At 49.0% G+C, this 8,288-nt stretch overlaps 1 non-coding gene across 1 annotated transcript; it reads left to right on the top strand.

Annotated features, from left to right (window-relative positions):
* Positions 1-4,075: 4,075 nt before the first annotated feature.
* LOC117287396 lies at positions 4,076-4,182 on the top strand. The gene has a single exon (XR_004518719.1). It is a non-coding gene; the product is annotated as a U6 spliceosomal RNA (small nuclear RNA).
* The last annotated feature ends 4,106 nt before the right edge of the window (positions 4,183-8,288 follow it).

Genomic DNA, 8,288 nt, shown 5'->3' with positions numbered 1-8,288 from the left:
GAGGTTTTGAGTTCAATCCCCAGTAAAAAAAAAAAAAAAAAAAAAAAAAAAAAAAATTGCGGGGGCGGGGCCACAGAGACAAAGATGAGAATGTAAACTAGTACAATCACTACGGAGATCAGTGTGGAGAGGCCTCAAAAAACTAAAACTAGAAAGTCTATCCAACACACCTATTCCCCTCGTAGGTATCTTCCCAAGAGTTAAACAAATGGTACTAGTGGAGTATGGTGGCGCACGCCTGTAATCCCAGCACTCTGGAGGCAGAGGCAGGAGGATCGCCATGAGTTCAAGGCCAGCCTGGGCTACATAGTGAGGCCCTGTCTGACCTACCAAAAAAAGAAAAAAGACATCATTACACCGATACGTACTGCACACCCATGCTTATAGCAGCACAGCTCGTGACAGCTACATCTTGGAAGCGGCCTCTATGTCCAGCCCAGATGAAGGCAGAAAGAATTGCATTTACACACAGTGGAGCGCTGCTGTGCCACACAGAAGGATAAACTTGTCATGTGTAAATGATGTGCCCTGAGACCACAATGTTAAGTGACATTAACCAGACACACAAGCTTAAATACTGCTTGGGTTCTCTCGTGAGAAACCAAAATAAAATAGAAGATAATGAGAAACAGGGAGACAGATTTTTCAGAAAAGGGAAGGGGGTGAAGAGATGGAGGGAGTAGGAAGGGAGGGAAGAAATGGATTAAAAAAAAGCTCAGATGATTATGCACATGTACCAGCTCCCGTGATGAAAGGAATCGTGTTTTTCTGCCCTCACTGTTTATCGGCACATTTCAGGTATACAATACAGCTACATTCATCACTGGGGTCTTGTACCTTTACAAGTGTTTTGTAACACGAACTGCTAAGCAGGGGACAGACCTGGTGATGCTACCCTCCCGCTCTTTCTCCTCAGTGTGCGCGTGCGTCCGGCCTCAGCAGCCTGTGATACCACAAAGAACCTGGGGCGAAACCTTGATCAGTGAGTACTGACTACGGAAATTAAACTGGGGTTCAGGTGCGCTCCAGGCCCTTCCTAGTTCCCACTGGATTTCCCAGACTCTGTGCTTGCAACTATGAAATACGATGAAGGGGGTATAGGAAATTGCCCCTGTCTTCCTCTGGATTTCTGCACTGTGTGCGTGTGTGTGCGTGTGTATGAGTGTGCCCGCGCGTGCCGCGGGCAAGCTGCCTGGATGGGAACTGAGGACCCGCTCTCAGGACCCTGGGGCTCACAATAACAACGGATCAGTGACCTGAACTTTCAGCCCCAGCCAGGCGACTCTCCAGAACCCGCCCTTGTTTTCTCCCTCTAATGGAAGTTCCGGGATGTTCACGTCTTAAGCGCAGTCTGCGCAGAGGACACCACTCGAGCTGACCACTGTGCGGCCCAGGTTAGATGCTCCCGGAGGAGAGCCGGGACTGGAGCCAGGGCAGCTGCCGTGCCATGAAGCCCACCTCACCGGCAGTGCGTGGGACAGCAGAGTCCAGCGCCTCCCCAGGTGTGAGTGCTGCCAACGTGGGCAGCAGCAGCCCCTGCCGTGTGCTGAATACTAGGACGAGCGCTGCACACTCAGGGGGTCAGGACCTGCCCAGGAGCACAACAGTCACACTGGGGACTCTGGCTCCTCTGCTCTCTCTCCACTCAAATGCACCATGGCCATCCTGCCCCTTATACTTAACACATGAGCTTTACAGACTCAACATTTTCATAGACCTAATATTTTTGCCAACTGGCAGCTGATCTTCAAGTTTCCTGTGAGTCTCTTTTCATACCAGGATCCAGATGGGTACATCCTGGGAAGACTGCAGCAACTGAGCCTGCTGCACCCGACACCCCGGAGCGTGAACTGCGACTACCAACGACGGCAGGGAGTGGGCCTGGCCGGCCAGCGTGAGCAGAGGCCGCTGCTGGTGGGGGACCTGCCTCTCCCCTCAGAGGCCTTGCAAAGGGGGTGGAGAGCCAAGCCCCGGTGAGACAGGGCCCAGGCCTTCTGTGAGGAGCAGGAAGGACCACAGGGCCACGGCCTTCACAGAAATCTGATGTCAGAGAACATTACATAGAAGGAGAGCCATGTTTAAACAGAATGGGCAGGGCTCAGAAAAAGCCATTATCACTTGGCTGCTTCTGTTCCTGGGCCTGGGAGGGATACCCATGGAGCTGGAGTGGGCTGAGGGCCTTTAAGTCCCTCCCAGTCTCTTTTTTGTGAGAAAAAGAACAGAGAGATGGCCATATCCAATGTCAGGACCCTGGGGAAGAGGAGACATGGAGAAAAGTGTGGATATTTTATTTAGATCTTTGCCCTAGTGATTTTCAAAATATCTCTCCCTGAATTCATAGAGAACAAAACTATTGATCCAAGACAGGTGTGGTGGTGCACCCCTGTAATCCCAGCACTCAGGAAATTGAGGCAGCAGGATTGCTGTGAGTTCGAGTCCAGCCTGGGCTACACAGTGAATTCTAGGACAGCCTGAACTACAAAGCCAGACCCTGTCTCCAAAAAAAAAAAAAAGAAAGAAAAAGAAAGGAAAAAACAAAACAAAACAAAACAAAAATTCACTGAACAAAGAACAAACAAACAAATTATTGATCTAAACCAAATGGTTGGGGCCGGGGATTTAGCTCAGCGATTCCGCTGCCTGTCTTGCAAGTGCCAAGGACCCGAGTTCAATTCCAGTACCGAAAACAAAACAAAACAAATGGTTAATAGAACCCTCACACATCCCTATCTACCAAGCCTCTTCCAGGAATGGGCTACACTCATTCGTCTTTAATGTCCTGGCAGATCTACCCGAAGAACCTACCTGAAGGAGTAGAAAAAACAGGAGAAAGCCCAGCCCCAGGGCAGCCTCTTCTGCTGCACTGAGGGTGGGATGACAACAGATGCAGCCCAGTCACCTGGTCCCTGGATCCCAACCGTAACAGGGAGCCTCCCGCTCAAGGTGGGCCTGGCCAGAAACAAGCTGTCTCAGAGACGCAACAGGGTGCATGTGTGACCCTGGTCAGGAAGACCGTCACTGACCACCCAGCAGCAGTCAGAGCCAGTCACTTCATTACAATACATTTCTCTGCTTTAGGGGAAGGTTACCTTTCATTCCATATATACTTTGAGCTACTTGTGTGCTTTTAAAACCACTACTTGTTTGCTTAGAAAAAATTTTCTTTTATCTTAGTCAGCGATCCTTGCTGGACGCAATGTCCCTATTCTGGACAAGTCTTCCCATCCTCCAAACCCAAGTTCCCTGCCAAATCTTTACCATATGTTTTGCCTAAAGACTGAGCAGCACTGATCACAACCTGAAATTGTCAAGCTTTTACCTACTGATTTATTCCTCATCTTCTCCTATTAGGACAGCACCTCCATGAAATCAGAGGCCTTCTCTGCCTATTCACAGCAGCCTCTCAGGGTCCAGAACACTGAAGACCTGGTGAAGGTGTTCAGTAGTATTTTAAATAACCGATACATGTCTGCATGTTGTGGTGCATGCTGTAATCCCAGCACTCAGGAGGCTGAGGCAGGAGGATGGAAAGTTTGAGCCCAACCTGCACATTTAACAAGTTAGCAAGAGTCTTTCTCAAAATACAAGAACAACAACAACAACAAAAAGAGCTGAGGGCTGGGGATTTAGCTCAGTGGTGCCACCACCTGCCTCACAGGTGAAAGGACCTGAGTTTAATCCAAATACAAAACAAACAAGAGCTGAGGATGGAGCTCAGTGGTACCCAGAACAACAACAAACAACTGAATACGTGGCATGTCCTGAACTCACAGAGTCCATGTCCACCCTGCAAGTCGGATAAGATGTGCAAAACGCCACGACCACAGAGATTCGGTTCACCAGAGGCCCGGTCACACACCTTTCTCTGACAGAGTACCCAGATGCACTGGCAAGGACTTTTGGGGTGTGCACACAGGTACCTACAGAGCTCATCCAGCCTGCTCCTGTTTTTGTCATAAACACAGCCACACCCATATATATATATGGTTGCTTTTGAGTGACAAGAGCAGAACTGAGTAGTTTCAGCAAGATCACAGGTCCTGAAAATATTTGCCATCTGGTCTTTGAAGAAAAAGTGCTGGCTCTGGAAGCACATCCACTAAAACTGGAATGTTTCTGAGAGGGTTAGCACAGCCCCTGTGCAAGACCAACATGCAAATTAGCGAAGCACTGCCTATTTTTAGGCCATGATTCTGTGGATAAGAGTGTCATCTATAAAAAGAGAAACAGAAGTTTACAGGGCAGTGTGGTGTAAGACTTTCACTGGATGCAGCCCGCGAGCCGCCGTCATGGGCCCAATGCTGCGCTGAGGGAACCGCACACTGCTGGAATGGAGCTCCCACCACAACGCTCCAAGCAGGTCCCCACCGCTGAGGCTGACAGCTGCCCAGAATCTGCCAGCACCACCATGGCCAAGCAGTGACAAACCCAGAGTTCAGCCCGGGCCTCAGCCTGCGACCCTCCGGATCCTGCATCTGCAACACGAGGCTGTGTGGCTTCTCCCCACTCTCCAGTATCCAGCAGAAAGTGGGTGCTGAGGAGCCCTGAGGGGTCAGTTTTCTCCTCGCCATCCCCCAGAGCACCTGAGGGCCCCGCTTCAGTGGGGACATCCCTTCCAGCTGAGCCCCGGGGCTGCTCCTCCGAATAAGACTTGGGTAAGAGCTCTGAGGGCTCCTCCTTGCCCTGTTTTCTTTTCATTCTTCCCCTAAGCAACACACAACCACTGGACAGCCACGGCTGAGCCTCTGCTCAGGCTGCACCCAGATGCAACAGACCTGCTCTTCGGAAACAAAACAGCTGAGTGTGGTGGCACACGTGTAATCCCAAAACTTGGGAGGCTGAGACAGGAGGATTACCATAGGTTCAAGGCCAGCCTGAGGCTATATAGTGAGTCCCAAGCCAGCTTGGACCACATACTGAGAACCTGTCTCAACAAAACAGAATGAAAAACTCTCAGAAAACCACTGCCTTCCTTCCCTGGGATAATGTGACTCAGGTGAACTGCACGCCAATTCCATATGCCAACACTGGCCTCCCCTTGGACTTTCCTCTTCTACTGTTAACAACCTGGCAGCCACAGGCTACATTAGCAGCACTGGGATGTTTCAGCTACTCGAATCCTTTACAGAACACAGGGAACTTGTTTTTGATTGTTACCTTTTGTTGTTGTTTTTGTTTTATTTGTCTGTTTTGGGGTACCAGGAATTGAACTCAGGACCTTGCACTTATGAGGCAAGTGGCAGACCAATGAGCTAAATCCCCAGGCCCCTTTTTTGTTTTTGAGACAGGGTCTCACTATGTAGTTGAGGCTGGCCTTGAACTCACTGTGTGGGCCAGGCTGGCTTCAAATTCAAGGTGGTCCTCCAGCCTCAGCCTCCCGAGTGCTGGGATTAGCTGTGTACCACCATGACCAGCTCTACTGTTATCGTTTTTTGTCCAACTGCACTATCAAACTCTCCAGTTCTCTCTAGCCCCCAAGAATCCATATCAACACAGGTTCCCTTGGATTCAAGTACGATGACATCTATTTCACCTAAATGATGAAATAAACACGGTGTGAAAGTAGCTGAACTCAATAGTACTGCTTAGGGAGCCAGGCATGGCAGCACACACCTATAATCCCAGCACTCTGGAGGCTGAACCAGAAGGATCACAAGTTCCAGGCCAGCTTGGGCTACACAGTGAGTTCAAGGCCAGCCTGAACTACACTGTGAGGCCCTATCTCAAAAAACAAAAACAGCAGTACTGCTTGGGGACAGAGGATAGCCTACCCTTGTAGGTCAGTGATGGCGAACATTTTAGAGCTTTCCATAACAAACAGCCGGCTGCAGCACACGTGCCCTAGGTTCACCACCACCAAAGTAGGTTTCTGGGAAAAAACAAGGGAGATTTGGTGGATGATGGTCATGTTCTGCTTTTTCATCTGGGTGTGGATATGTGGTTGTGTTCACTTTGTGAAACTCATTAAGCTGTATGCTTAGGACCTTTGCACATTTACACTTTTTTTTTTTTTGGTACCAGGATCAAATTCAGGACTTTGTGCTTACAAAGCCAGGAGTGGTGTCAATGAGCTAAGTCCCTGGTCCTGGGGGGGCGGGGTCTCATTATGTAACCCGGCTGGCCTCAAACGCCTGTCCTCCTGCCTCAGCCTCCCGAGTGCTGTCATTACAGGTGTGGCACCACTGTGCCTGACTGCACAAATCTTTCATCACAGAAATATACATCTCATTTTCTTCCTCAAACAGCCTTAAAAAAAGAAGCAGAAAGACCATTTTATGTGAGGTAGAAGGACAGAAAATGTCGAAGAACTCTGCAGGTGCTGTACAACAAATTTAGGTGAGGGCCAAAGCACCCAGAAATTTAGGTGAAACTGGCACTCGAGGACAAATCTGATCTGAAGAATGCTGGCCCACAGTGTCTGCTGTTCTAACAGAACTGACTCCTATTGGAAGCAGATGCTCTGGTTCAAAAACTAAACACGCTTTACGATGCACAAATCCTATGGCAGTATCTGAAACAAGCACCCAAAGGAAGTACCTAAGGAGTGCAAACAGGGTCTCCCTGAGTGGTGAGACACTCAGGCCAGATCCTGTGAGAGCAAGGAGCTGGCTCTACCACTCCATGAGCAAAAAAAGCTACCACTTATTAAGCTACCACTGGGCCTGGCACCACGCTCAGCTCTCCAGTAACTTCATTACATCTTCAAAACACCTGGGCATGGCGATGCATACCTGTAACCCTAGCATTTGGGAGGCTGAGGCAGGAGGACTGCAAGTGTGAGAGAAGCCTGGGTTACACAGTAAATTCAAGATAAGCCTGGGCTACACAGCAACACCCTGTCTCAAAAAAAAAGCCAAGTTACCAACAACACCAATTTTATCCTTGCTTTACAGATGAGGAAAGTGAGGCACAGAGATGTTAAAGGACCTGCCCAAGGTTACTTATGGGCAAGGTAAGGATTCAGCCTAGGCAGCTGGACTTCAGAACCCGTATTCACCACCGCAACTCTAGTCACACCTGAGGTGGTATGTGTGCAGGGAGGGTGGGGTTCAAGTCTCCAGTCCTGGATTTTCTCAGGTGCATTACAGCTTAATAAAGTGTACTTGTCCAAATGCATAATTTATAAGTATCCTGACAAGCACACCCACCTCGTTCATAAGGGACAGCCTGATTCAGAGCGGCTCTCTGTCACGTGATCCATGCTTATACCCGTGAAAGGCCCCTAGTCTCCCACCTATCTGCAGGGCACTTTCCCATTCACTTATTTGAAATCCAAAAACAACAGACAAGCTGGGCGTGGTGGCACACGCCTGTAATCCCCGCACTTGGGAGGCTGAGGCAGGAGGATAGCTGTGAGTTCGAGACCAGCATGGGCTGCACAGTGAGTTCAGGTCAGTCCCAACTACATAGTGAGACCCTGTTTCAAAAAACAACAAAACAACAACAAAAAACAAAAGACAGTAGAAGGCAACACCCTTGCCCTAACTGGAGCCACAGTCGGGATTAGAATGAAATGTCAGCAGTTTTCTCTCCATTACGAAAGACGTACTGCTTTTTAACAAAGTACTTGCTCATCCTATGCTCCTTGAGTAAGCAAAATACTATTCCCCATTTTATTAGTTCCGCTCAGGAAAATGAAACAAAACGTATTGGACCCTCTGCACATTACTTTTAGTTGCACTTTTAGAGGAACATTTTAGTAAAAATGTGGGTCTACTTGTCTTTATTTTTATGAAAGGTAAAAGTGCTTACCTCTGTTATTTTTCAGAAACTTAAGTGGGAAAAAAGCACAGTTATTTACATATATGGTGATTTAATTACTACCCGATTTTGAGCTTGGCGTCTTGGCCCCGGGCCGGTCATCCCAGCACAGGAGAGCCTGAGGTAGGAGGATCGGGGTAAATTCAGGGCCAGCCTGGGCTCCACTGTGAATTTAAAGACAGCCTAACTACACAGTGCGACCTTGTCTCAAAAACAAAAACAAAATCAAGTCAATACATATAAATGCTTGTTTTGGTTTGTTGAGGTATCCACAACAATCCTGTGAGTCCGTTCCCCTTCCCAAATCATTTCCCTCTCAGTTTCTGAGATGATCGACCGAGCCAGGCATTTCAAATAGGGTAAATACACCCATCCTGGTTGGCCGCTGAGGTTTCCCCGAGTCCGGATTCTACCTTCTGGCCCGGGACCCTCGATCGGATGAGCTGATTTCATCGCACAGCATCCGCACCGAGCCGACTCCCGCAAGCCCCGAGCTGGGGCGCGAGGTCAGCGGGGCTGGCGGAGCG

Source organism: Fukomys damarensis, unplaced genomic scaffold (assembly GCF_012274545.1).
Source record: "Fukomys damarensis isolate Sample0158 unplaced genomic scaffold, DMR_v1.0_HiC HiC_scaffold_23, whole genome shotgun sequence".
NCBI lineage: Eukaryota > Metazoa > Chordata > Mammalia > Rodentia > Bathyergidae > Fukomys > Fukomys damarensis.
The sequence above is the reverse complement of the archived record's forward strand: the minus strand, read 5'-3'. Positions and strand labels throughout refer to the sequence as shown.